The sequence below is a fragment of the Helianthus annuus genome, chromosome 2 (assembly GCF_002127325.2).
Source record: "Helianthus annuus cultivar XRQ/B chromosome 2, HanXRQr2.0-SUNRISE, whole genome shotgun sequence".
Lineage (NCBI taxonomy): Eukaryota > Viridiplantae > Streptophyta > Magnoliopsida > Asterales > Asteraceae > Helianthus > Helianthus annuus.
In genome coordinates, this window is record NC_035434.2 from 24,209,081 (window position 1) to 24,220,593 (window position 11,513).

Below are 11,513 nucleotides of genomic sequence, written 5' to 3' on the forward strand. Positions count from 1 at the left end.
TGGATGTGTAGTGGTCGTCTAACCCGCGTGTTGGGTTCTAGACAAACTTGAACTAAGAATCTTGTTTTAAACTATTTTGTCTGTGCTTCCGCTACTTATCTGAACTATTACTTAAACTTAAAACTTTTGAACTTTGACTATGATATTTGCTAACCTTGTGGTTGGTGAGTATTACTTATGTTATTAATTAAATTGCTCAGTAAAATTGGTGGCTGGATCCTGGTCAGTCATGCCTCTAAGCGGTGGTACTCCGCATGTGGATTTTGGGGGTGTGACAGATTGGTATCAGAGCCATTGGTTATAGTGAACTTGGTTTTAAAAAGGGGAAATCTTTTTGAGTAAAACCAGACTATAACCTGTGACTCGTGACGACGCTACACTCCAAGTGCAAGACACAACACATTAGACCTTATAGCTCGGACTAGTGTTTACTTGCTTGCTTGCTTTATGTTTTCTGTTTTGCTATACGTACTAGTGTGCCTAGTTAGATAGATACACCTCCCTCTTCTATCTCATTCTCGCTACATTACGACATCACACTTATACTATGTTTTCTGATCATGAAGACAATGAGTGGACGTGGAAGAGGAAACATTAACATGACTCATGCTCAATTCACTAACCTGCTTAACACGGTGGCTGCAGCTTTTGCAGCTCACCTTGGAGGTAAACTCGTTATTTTAGGATGTTTAGATCCTACCGCCGCATCGTCTTTTCACCCCTAAACCTATTCGCTTCGCTTCCACAACAGGTCAGCACGCGCCTGCGGAACTACACGTGTGTACTTCAAAAACTTTCATGGATTGCAAGCCTCTCCCTTTCAATGGCACTAAGGGTGCCATAGGTCTTCTGCACTGGATTGAGAAAGACGAAGCCGTCTTTGCTGTCTGTGAGTGTCCCCCTGTGAATTGGGTGAAGTTTGCTACTGGTACGCTCGAAGGAAACGCGCTTTCCTGGTGGAAGGCGCAAATTCAGATGTTTGGTTTGGAAACTGCTAATGCTACTGCATGAGAAGATTTCAAGGACATGATTAAGGAAGAGTATTGTCACAGGGATGACATCCACAAGCTCGAAAACAAGTACTTTGAGCTCAAGATGGTTGGATCAGAAATCGAGGCATACACCAAACAGTCCAACGACTATGCTGCTCTTTGCCCAAACATGTCTCGACCTATGTATCGAAGAATCGAATTGTACATCAAGGGTTTGGCTCCAGAAATCTGAAGCCATGTGACCGCAGCCAACCTCAATACCATTCAGCCAGTCGACCGTCTTGCTCACAAACTCACTGATCAGGCTGTGGAACAGGGCAAGCTGCCCAAAAGGATCAGTGCTACTGCTGGAACTCCTAGTGACAACAAGCGTAAGTGGGAAGGAAATCAAAGCAAGGATGCTAACCCCACTCAGGCCCCAACCCAGCAAAGGAAAACTGACAACAACAAGGGCCATCAACAACAGGGTGGCTATCGCGGGAACCACCCCAAGTGCAACAAGTGCAACCGACACCACAACGGGCCTTGTGGGAAAAGTCAGTGTCAGCGATGTAACAAGATGGGGCATGAGGCCAAGGACTGTAGGAGTCCACGTCCCGCAGGGCAGAACCAGCAGCAGCAGCAACATCATGGGAACGTCAAGGGTTGTTTCCAGTGTGGAGCTGAGGGGCACATTAAGAAGAATTGCCCTGAACTGAACCAGAACCGCAACAACAATCAGGGAGCTGGAAACAACGATCAAAACAACAACAATGCTGGGAATGGTGCAAGAGGAAGGGCTTTTGTGATTAGAGCTGGAGAAGCGAGGAATGACCCCAACGTCGTGGCGGGTAAGTTCCTACTCGATGATCGTTATGTTTCTGTATTATTTGATTCTGGAGCCGATGCTAGTTATGTATCCCTACGTATTAGTAAGAAGCTTAAGCACCCGGCTAATGGTAGAAACATCGAGGCCTCACATGTTATCAACGATTGCAAACTAGTATTGTCTGGTCAGACATTTAGCGTCGATCTTTTCCCTATCGTTCTCGGAAGCTTCGACATCGTCATTGGTATGGATTGGTTATCCAAACATTGCGCTGAAATCCTCTGTCTAGAGAAAATGGTTCGCATCCCCCGCCGTTCTGGCAAACCCCTCATCGTATAAGGTGACAAAGGCGGAGAAGTCACAGGCATCATCTCGTTCTTGAAAGCCCAGAAGTGTTTACGAAAGGGGCACACCGCTATCTTAGCACTTGTCACCAACATACAAGAAAAGGAAAAGAGAATTGAAGATTTTCCAGTGGTACACGAGTACCCCGAGGTGTTCCCTGAAGAACTACCTGGACTCCCTCCCCACCATCAGGTCAAATTCCAAATCGAGCTAGCTCCCGGAGCAGCACCTATAGCTCGTTCGCCTTATCGGCTAGCCCCCGCAAAACTGAAGGAGCTCTCTACGCAACTACAGGAACTATTGGATAAAGGATTTATCCGCCCTAGTTCGTCACCCTGGGGAGCACCAGTACTCTTTGTTAAGAAGAAGGATGGCACATTTCAAATGTGCATCGACTATCGGGAGCTGAACAAGGTTAGCATCAAGAATCGCTACCCTCTCCCACGTATTGACGACCTATTCGATCAGTTGTAAGGATCGAGCTACTACTCCAAGATCGACCTGCGATCAGGTTATCATCAGCTAAAGGTCCGCGACGAAGACATTTCCAAAACTGCATTCAGAACTCGTTATGGTCATTACGAGTTCCTTGTCATGCCCTTTGGGATGACCAACGCGCCTGCGGTTTTCATGGATCTCATGAACCGAGTGTGCAAGCCTTACCTCGACAAATTCGTAATTGTGTTTATCGACGACATCCTGATTTACTCGAAAAGTCAAGAGGAACATGAACAGCACTGCTTCTTATTCTCGAACTCCTTCGCAATGAGCAACTGTACGCCAAGTTCTCGAAATGTGACTTCTGGCTTCGAGAAGTCCATTTCCTTGGGCACGTGGTCAATAAGCACGACATTCACGTCGACCCAGCTAAGATCGACTCTATAAAGAATTGGCCTACACCCAAAACTCCGACCGAAGTTCGCCAATTCTTGGGGTTGGCAGGATACTATCGTAGATTTATCAAGGGATTCTCGAAGATTGCTCAGCCTCTCACGGCTCTCACTCAGAAGGGTATTGCTTACAAATGGAATGAAGCTCAGGAATCCGCATTTCAGAAGCTAAAGGATAACCTCTGTAGTGCTCCTATTCTCTCGTTACCTGAAGGTACCGAAGACTTTGTGGTTTACTGCGATGCGTCTATTCACGGGCTCAGTTGCGTGTTAATGCAACGCGAGAAAGTTATTGCCTACGCCTCTCGACAACTTAAGACTCACGAAAGGAACTACACTACGCACGACTTGGAACTGGGAGCAGTGGTTTTTGCTCTTAAGATATGGAGACATTACCTGTACGGTACCAAGTGCACCATTTACACCGATCACAGGAGTCTCGAGCATATCTTCAAGCAAAAGGAATTAAACATGCGACAACGTCGATGGGTCGAACTCTTGAATGATTACGAATGCGCAATCAAGTACCATCCGGGCAAGGCCAATGTCGTGGCAGACGCCCTCAGCCGAAAGGACAATGCACCCAAGCGCGTGCGAGCGCTACAACTTACCATCCAGTCTAACCTCCCTACTCAGATTCGAAATGCTCAGGTTGAAGCACTAAAGCCAGAGAACATCAGGGCTGAGTCCCTGCGAGGATCGAGGCAGCGATTAGAACAAAAAGAAGATGGCGCTTACTATGTGACAGGGCGCATTTGGGTTCCACTCTATGGAGATCTACGTGAACTTGTGATGGACGAAGCCCATAAGTCCCGTTACTCAGTACATCCTGGTTCGGATAAGATGTACCACGACTTAAGGACCACGTATTGGTGGCCTGGCATGAAAGCCCACATAGCAACCTATGTCAGCAAATGTTTTACTTCTGCAAGAGTCAAGACTGAGTATCAGACACCAGCGGGCCTACTCCAACAACCAGAAATCCCGAAATGGAAATGGGAGCAAATTTCCATGGATTTCGTCACTGGCCTACCTAGATCCCAACGCGGGAATGACACTATTTGGGTGATAGTAGATCGATTGACCAAGTCTGCACACTTCTTGGCTATTAAGGAAACAGACAAGTTTTCTACCTTGGCAGAGGTTTACTTAAAGGAAGTAGTTTCGAGGCACGGGGTGCCAACTTCCATTATTTCCAATCGAGATGCACGATTTACTTCCGAGTTTTGGCAAGCTATGCACAAATCCTTTGGCTCACGTTTGGACATGAGCACCGCGTATCACCCACAAACGGATGGGCAGTCTGAACGCACCATCCAAACCCTGGAAGACATGCTTAGAGCGTGTCCGATCGATTTTGGCAAGAATTGGGAGAAGCATCTACCACTAGTGGAATTCTCCTACAATAACAGCTACCACACCAGCATTCAGGCAGCACCCTTCGAGGCATTGTACGGTCGTAAATGCCGATCACCTCTTTGCTGGGCGGAAGTTGGTGATAGCCAGGTCACAGGCCTAGAACTGGTGGTAGACACAACGGAGAAGATTGCCCAGATCAGACAACGCATGGCGGCAACTCGTGACCGTCAGAAAAGCTACGCTGATAAGCGTAGGAAACCGCTAGAATTCCAGGTCGGGGACCGGGTTCTACTTAAAGTCTCACCCTGGAAGGGTGTGGTTCGTTTTGGTAAACGGGGCAAGCTTAATCCGCGATATGTTGGACCATTCAAAATTACCGAGAAAATCGGTAAGGTTGCGTATAGATTGAATCTGCCTGAAGAGCTGAGTGCGGTGCACAACGTCTTCCACGTGTCTAATCTGAAGAAGTGTCTGTCAGATGAAACACTCATAATCCCCTTCAAGGAACTCACTATTGACGAACAGCTACACTTTACTGAGGAACCGATTGAGATCACGGATCGAGAGATCAAAACCCTCAAACGTAGCCAGATACCTCCCGTGTGAGTTCGTTGGAACTCGCGACGTGGCCTAGAGTTTACCTGGGAGCGGGAAGACCAGATGAAGTGCAAGTATCCCCAGTTGTTCCCAAACGAAACCCCCAGTACTGAAGCTACAACTGAATTTCGGGACGAAATTCCAAACTAACGGGGGGATGATGTGACACCCCGTTGAAACACTCTCACACATACTAGCTTGACAGTGGCTGCCTTAACTTTCGGAACGAAAGTTCTTAAAACTTGGGGATAATGTGACACTCTAGGTTTTCCCGAGTAACCCTCTTGTATTAGCAATGTGTACGTACGAATTATTAAATGAAAGTTGTGATTATCTTGTTATGCTATGTGTTGTATGTATGTATAAATATGTATGTGTGTATAATAGGGAACCGAGACCACAACGTACCCAACTCGAGACCACCCGGTCTCGAGTAAACCAAACCAGTTGGGCCGTTTGGGCCGCACCTCTCCCTTGAGCCCACTCGGAACCCTTTAGGGTGCACCATAGAAGGGAGTATAAAACCCATGCCCAAGCCAACCATTCCTCATTTCCATCATTCTCCCACACTCACTCCCACACACACTCCTTCATTCTCTATCACTAAAACCCTAAGGTTCTACCATCATCCTCCTCCCTTCTACTCGGAACCAACCGGCAACAAAAGGGCCTTCGGATCGGCTTGAAATCATCACTCGGGGACTCCACCTTATCACTTTCTTGCACACCTTTCGAGTTGCACAACAACCGGTTAGTGTTTCTTATCAAACACATGAAAATGCATGATAAAAATGTTGATTATGTGATAATGTGCACTGTGGCTAGTGTTTAGGTATGATGAAAGTGGTTGTTCGATTTAATGGGTTCATGTTTGTTAATGATACATGCTTGGTTCCAACATCTAAGATGAACATGATCTTCCTTGTAAATGTGTGGACTTTTGTAGGGTAATGTTTTGTTAAATGGCAAAAGAATGATAGTTTAGGATTATTCATGACCATCCAATTTATGCTAAATATTGGAGAACAAATGTTTTGTTTGATGATGGTTTGCAAGATGATCTTGATATCTAGATTATGTGTTATAATTTTTGTCCATAGAATGCATGGTTATGTAGGATGAACATGTTTAATTTAATATGGAAACTTAAAAGATGAACTACTTGAAGATCATGAAAAACATTTGAAAATGCTTGTTTTGATCCGTTTTGTTTGAGAATTAGACAAGGAAACATGTTTGTGCGATTTCATTGGATAGTACACCAAATCACAACAGTGGAATTCTATTGGTTAGTACAAGTCTCGCAGGTGCATCAGAATCAGCAGGCAAACGACTCGAGACCATCAAGGTCTCGACTCGAGACCACATAGTGACAGCTCGAGACGGGACTCGAGACCTCCGGGGTTTGCGAGTCATGCCTGCACCACTCGAGACCAGCCATTACAACTCGAGACCTCCTGGTTGCGACTCGAGACCGCATGTTCTCGATTTGAGACCGCCTTGTCTCGACTAGGCTGCTTACCTTAGTTATTGGGCCACAATGTGTTTTGGTTTGGGCTGCCTGTTGACTGAACTATGTGTTAACTGTTATTGTTTGACTGTGCAATTGCTAGTGCCGGCCCAATAACTCAACAGATGACTGTGTGCATACTATGTGTTAGATACGTGTAGGATTATACGTGACATCTCTGCACCCAAACCTGACTTATCCTGGTAACCATGCTAGGACGTGGTGACCAGCGTGCTTGACCAAGTAACCTAATCTGCCGAGCAACCCAAGGTGAGTTCACACACTAAAAGCATGCGTCCCAGGGAGGGACACGGACAAACTGCCAACTGTGGGAAAAATACTTTGGAACTATTATTTCCGGGGGAAATACGAATGGGTACTTTTAAATTACTATCTCCGGGGGAGATACGTTTGGATATTATTTATAAATCACAACTAGCCAAGCTAAACGAAACTCTATCACCTTAAGTCCCTGCTTACTGTACCGATTAATCGCCGGGGGCGAACGGGTTATTAGTTGATAGCGCTATTAGGTTTGACAACCTCACACCGTGACCGGGGGGATCGGGCGTGAACTAGTAGACCTTGCATCTTGGTCAATGACGATAGACATTGACTCGGGGCACAACAACTTTCCGTCAGCAGTTTCGGTATCTACAGTTTAGTGAGCTTACAGATGGGGTAGCTCCCCATAACATGATTATAAATGCTTTGTCTAAACAACCTACGTTTTCAAAAACTAAAACTTGACACCTCGTGGACTCGCCAACATTATGTTGATACCCTACTACAAGCTTTGCAGGTACCCACTGACTCAGGAGCTTGCAGCTTATGGATGTGTAGTGGTCGTCTAACCCGCGTGTTGGGTTCTACACAAACTTGAACTAAGAATCTTGTTTTAAACTATTTTGTCTGTGCTTCCGCTACTTTTCTGAACTATTACTTAAACTTAAAACTTTTGAACTTTGACTATGATATTTGCTAACCTTGTGGTTGGTGAGTATTACTTATGTTATTAATTAAACTGCTCAGTATAATTGGTGGCTGGATCCTGGTCAGTCATGACTCCAAGCGGTGGTACTCCGCATGTGGATTTTGGGGGTGTGACACTAGTCATTTTTTCACATGCGATATTCAATCTTCCACATGCGATTCTACACACCCCATGCCATTTTTCACATTACCCCCATGCCATTTTTTCACATGCGATATTCAAATCTTCCACATGCGATTTTGTCCATCTACACACCCCATGCCATTTTTCACACTACCCCATGCTAACCATTTTTTCACATGCGATATGTATTGAATTCGCACCAGATCTGCACCTGATTGAACGGCTGGGATGATGGCGTACGTATCGTACGATAAGCGCATTTGTATTTTACTCTATACCTATATATATATATATATATATAGTGGGGATCCTGCGGAAAGTGTGTTTTTCCTAGAAAGTCTAGGAAGCGATCTGGACCATCCAATGGGTGTGTTTAATAGTTGAGATCATCTTGCTGGCATTTTGGTAATATGTGTTTCTAAAAAATAGGAGTATTTAATTAATCAGGGGTAGATATGTATTTAGCTTGTTTTAAATATGGAAGTAATTGTCATTCCATAAACCACCCCATATTTCTTGTGATTTTTTTCTCTCTCTCTCCCTTTCTCTCATCTCTCTATCTCTTCCTTCTATCCTTCATGAAGAAACACAACATCAAGAAAACACATCGTGACAAATGTCACCCATCGTAACAACATCAATGGTAAAACACAGCGTCAAGAAATCCTCCAGCATTACCAACATGAATGCTAAAACACAACGGTATTAAACTGCTGGCTGTTAAAACACAATGTCAAGAAATATTCCAGCATTACCAGCATGGATGGTACACAGAGTCAAGAAATCCTCCAGCATTACCAACATGAATGCTAAAACACAACTGTATTAATCTGCTTGCTGTTAAAACACAATATCAAGAAATCCTCCAGCATTACCAGCATGGATGGTAAAACACAACGTCAAGAAATCCTCCAGCATTACCAACATGAATGCTAAAACACAACTGTATTAATCTGCTTGCTGTTAAAACACAATGCCAAGATATCCTCCAGCATTACCAGCATGAATGGTAAAACACATCGTCAAGATATCCTCCAGCATTACCAGCATGAATGCTAAAACACAATGGTATTAATTTGCTTGCTGTTAAACACAATGTCAAGAAATCATCCATCGTTACCAAACATCATTCATTTTATGGGATCTATAAAAACATTGACTTTAACCCTCTAACTGTTAAAACATAGTACCAAGAACATGCTGATAGATTCCAGATAAAGTTTAATGATCAGCGATGAATCTTGTGAGCAAGAAAACGAAGGAATGATTGATATTTATGTGAGATCAGAATTCGAAAACAAAAATTTTCAAAAATTATGGAGGAAATCGGTTTCATTCGTGTACATGGATAGTTAGTTATTGAAGATAATTTCCTAAAATAAAAATAGATTGTGAAAGTACATAATTTCCCTTCTAGTTAAAATTCTTCAATGCCACGTGTTGCATTCTGATTGCTTCCTAGACTTTCTAGGAAAAATCCACTTTCTACCCAACTCCTCCTATATATATATATATATATATATATATATATATATATATATATATATATATATATATATATATATATATATATATATATATATATATATATATATATATATATATATAGAATTGCGCTAAAATAAGAACCACCTCCAGTTGTAAGAACCGTGAGAACTACTTAATCCGGGGTGAGTTTGACCAAAATTCTTTTCATAAACGTAGATGCGTGTATTATAAAAACATTTGTAAAAAAATTCAAAAAAAAAATGTCGTGTGTGTAGTTTTGAGCACCACAAGTTTGTGTTTACGGGTACCGTAAATTTTCCGGTAAGATTTACGGTACCCGTAAACACAAACTTGTGATGCTTAAAACTACACACACGACATTTTTTTTTTGAATTGTTTTTTACAAATGTGTTTATAATACAAGCATCTACGTTTATGAAAAAAAATTGGTCCACCTCGCCCCGTACGGTGTAGTTCTCACGGTTCTTACAACTCGAGGTGGTTCTCATTTTAGCGGTCCCCTATATATATATATAGGGAGCCGCTAGAATGAAAACCACCCCGAGTTGTAAGAACCGCGAGAACTACACCCCACGGGTGGGCGTTCACCATGATTTTTTTTACAACTAGATGTGTGTATTATAAACACAGCCGTAAAAAAAAAATTTAAACGTCGCGGCCGAGGGGGTAGTTTTTTACACCACAAGTTTGGTGAAAAAAAAAAGAAAAAAGAAAAAAATTAAAAACACCAAACTTGTGGTGTAAAAAACTACCCCCTCGGCCGCGGCGTTTAAAAATTTTTTTTACGGCTGTGTTTATAATACACACATCTAGTTGTAAAAAAAATCATGGTGAACGCCCACCCGTGGGGTGTAGTTCTCGCGGTTCTTACAACTCGAGGTGGTTCTCATTCTAGCAGCCCCCTATATATATATATATATATATATATATATATATATATATATAGGATTAGGATCAAGAGTGAACAACTTCTTGAGAGTAAACTGAGTGAACTAATTTTGACCCTTGATAATTTTTTAGATTAAAAGGTTAAGATTGACATTAGCTAAGTATATTTAATTAAAATCCCTTATTTTTCTCTCTTGCTCTCTCACTCGCTCTCTCACATTTTTAATTATTTCTCCATTATTTAATTATAAGAGATTGAAGGGTTCTAAATTTTGGTAGATCATCATGGATTACGACATTAACATTCTACATCTTCAGCTCATATGTTAAAGTTGATTAATGAATATTGCAGGTATTCTTATCACTTAAGAAAATGATAAAGACAAAACTATTATTTTTTCAAATATTTTTTTTTTGGAAATATCCTATTTACAAATATTTAATTTCCAAATATTCATATCACTCGTTTCTTTATCTATAGATTTTGTTTTAATTTTAACTTGAATATTGTTTTTCTTTTATTATCTGTATATATAGATATCATAATATATTGTTTTTAACTTTTTATAATTTTCAATAAATATTGAAAAATTTCTCTGAGATTGAAATTTTAATTATTTTTAGGCATTAACTTTTTTTTAATGTGTGATGAAGTTATTTGTTTTTTGATACACGTGACTTGTTTCGTTTTCATTAATTTCATAATTTTTATATGAATCTACTCCTATGCATGCATAATCTACTAAATGTTGTTAATATACACATATGTAACCATTTCTGAATATACTACACATATGTATAAAAGTCTGTATACATGTGTATAAACTAATAGATGTGTATCTTGTATAAATTGATAGTTAGCGAGATGTACACATGTGTATAAACTAACAGCTGTGTATCATGTATGAACTGATAGTTAGCGAGACTATACAAATGTGTATAAACTAACATCTGTGTATCTTGTATAAACTGATACTAGTGAGATTGTACACACGTGTATACACTAACAGCTGTGTATCTTGTATATACGGAAACTAGTGAGATTTTAGGGATTTTGATTATATTGTTTAATAAATGCAATTTACAAAAGACGCAAATACCATTCTATCAATTATTTTAAAGGGAAATTATAACATTTTCATTACAATCTTACCATTATTTAAAAATCTCTAGATGATGTAATCCAATGGCCCACATTAGTTCACAAAGTTCACTCTCAACCTAGTGTTCACTCTAGAACCCTACTATATATATATATATATATATATATATATATATATATATATATATATATAGGGTTAGTATCGTGTGAGAAGCACTAGGCTAATTGAGAAACTTGAGAAGCATTCTGGACCACACATTTTCCCTAAGCTTTTCATAATATACGCATATGTATAGTTTAAAATTGGCTATATACATATGTGTATGATTCAAGATTTGACAATATACATATATGTATATAGTCAATTTGAAACTATACATATGCGTATATTATGAA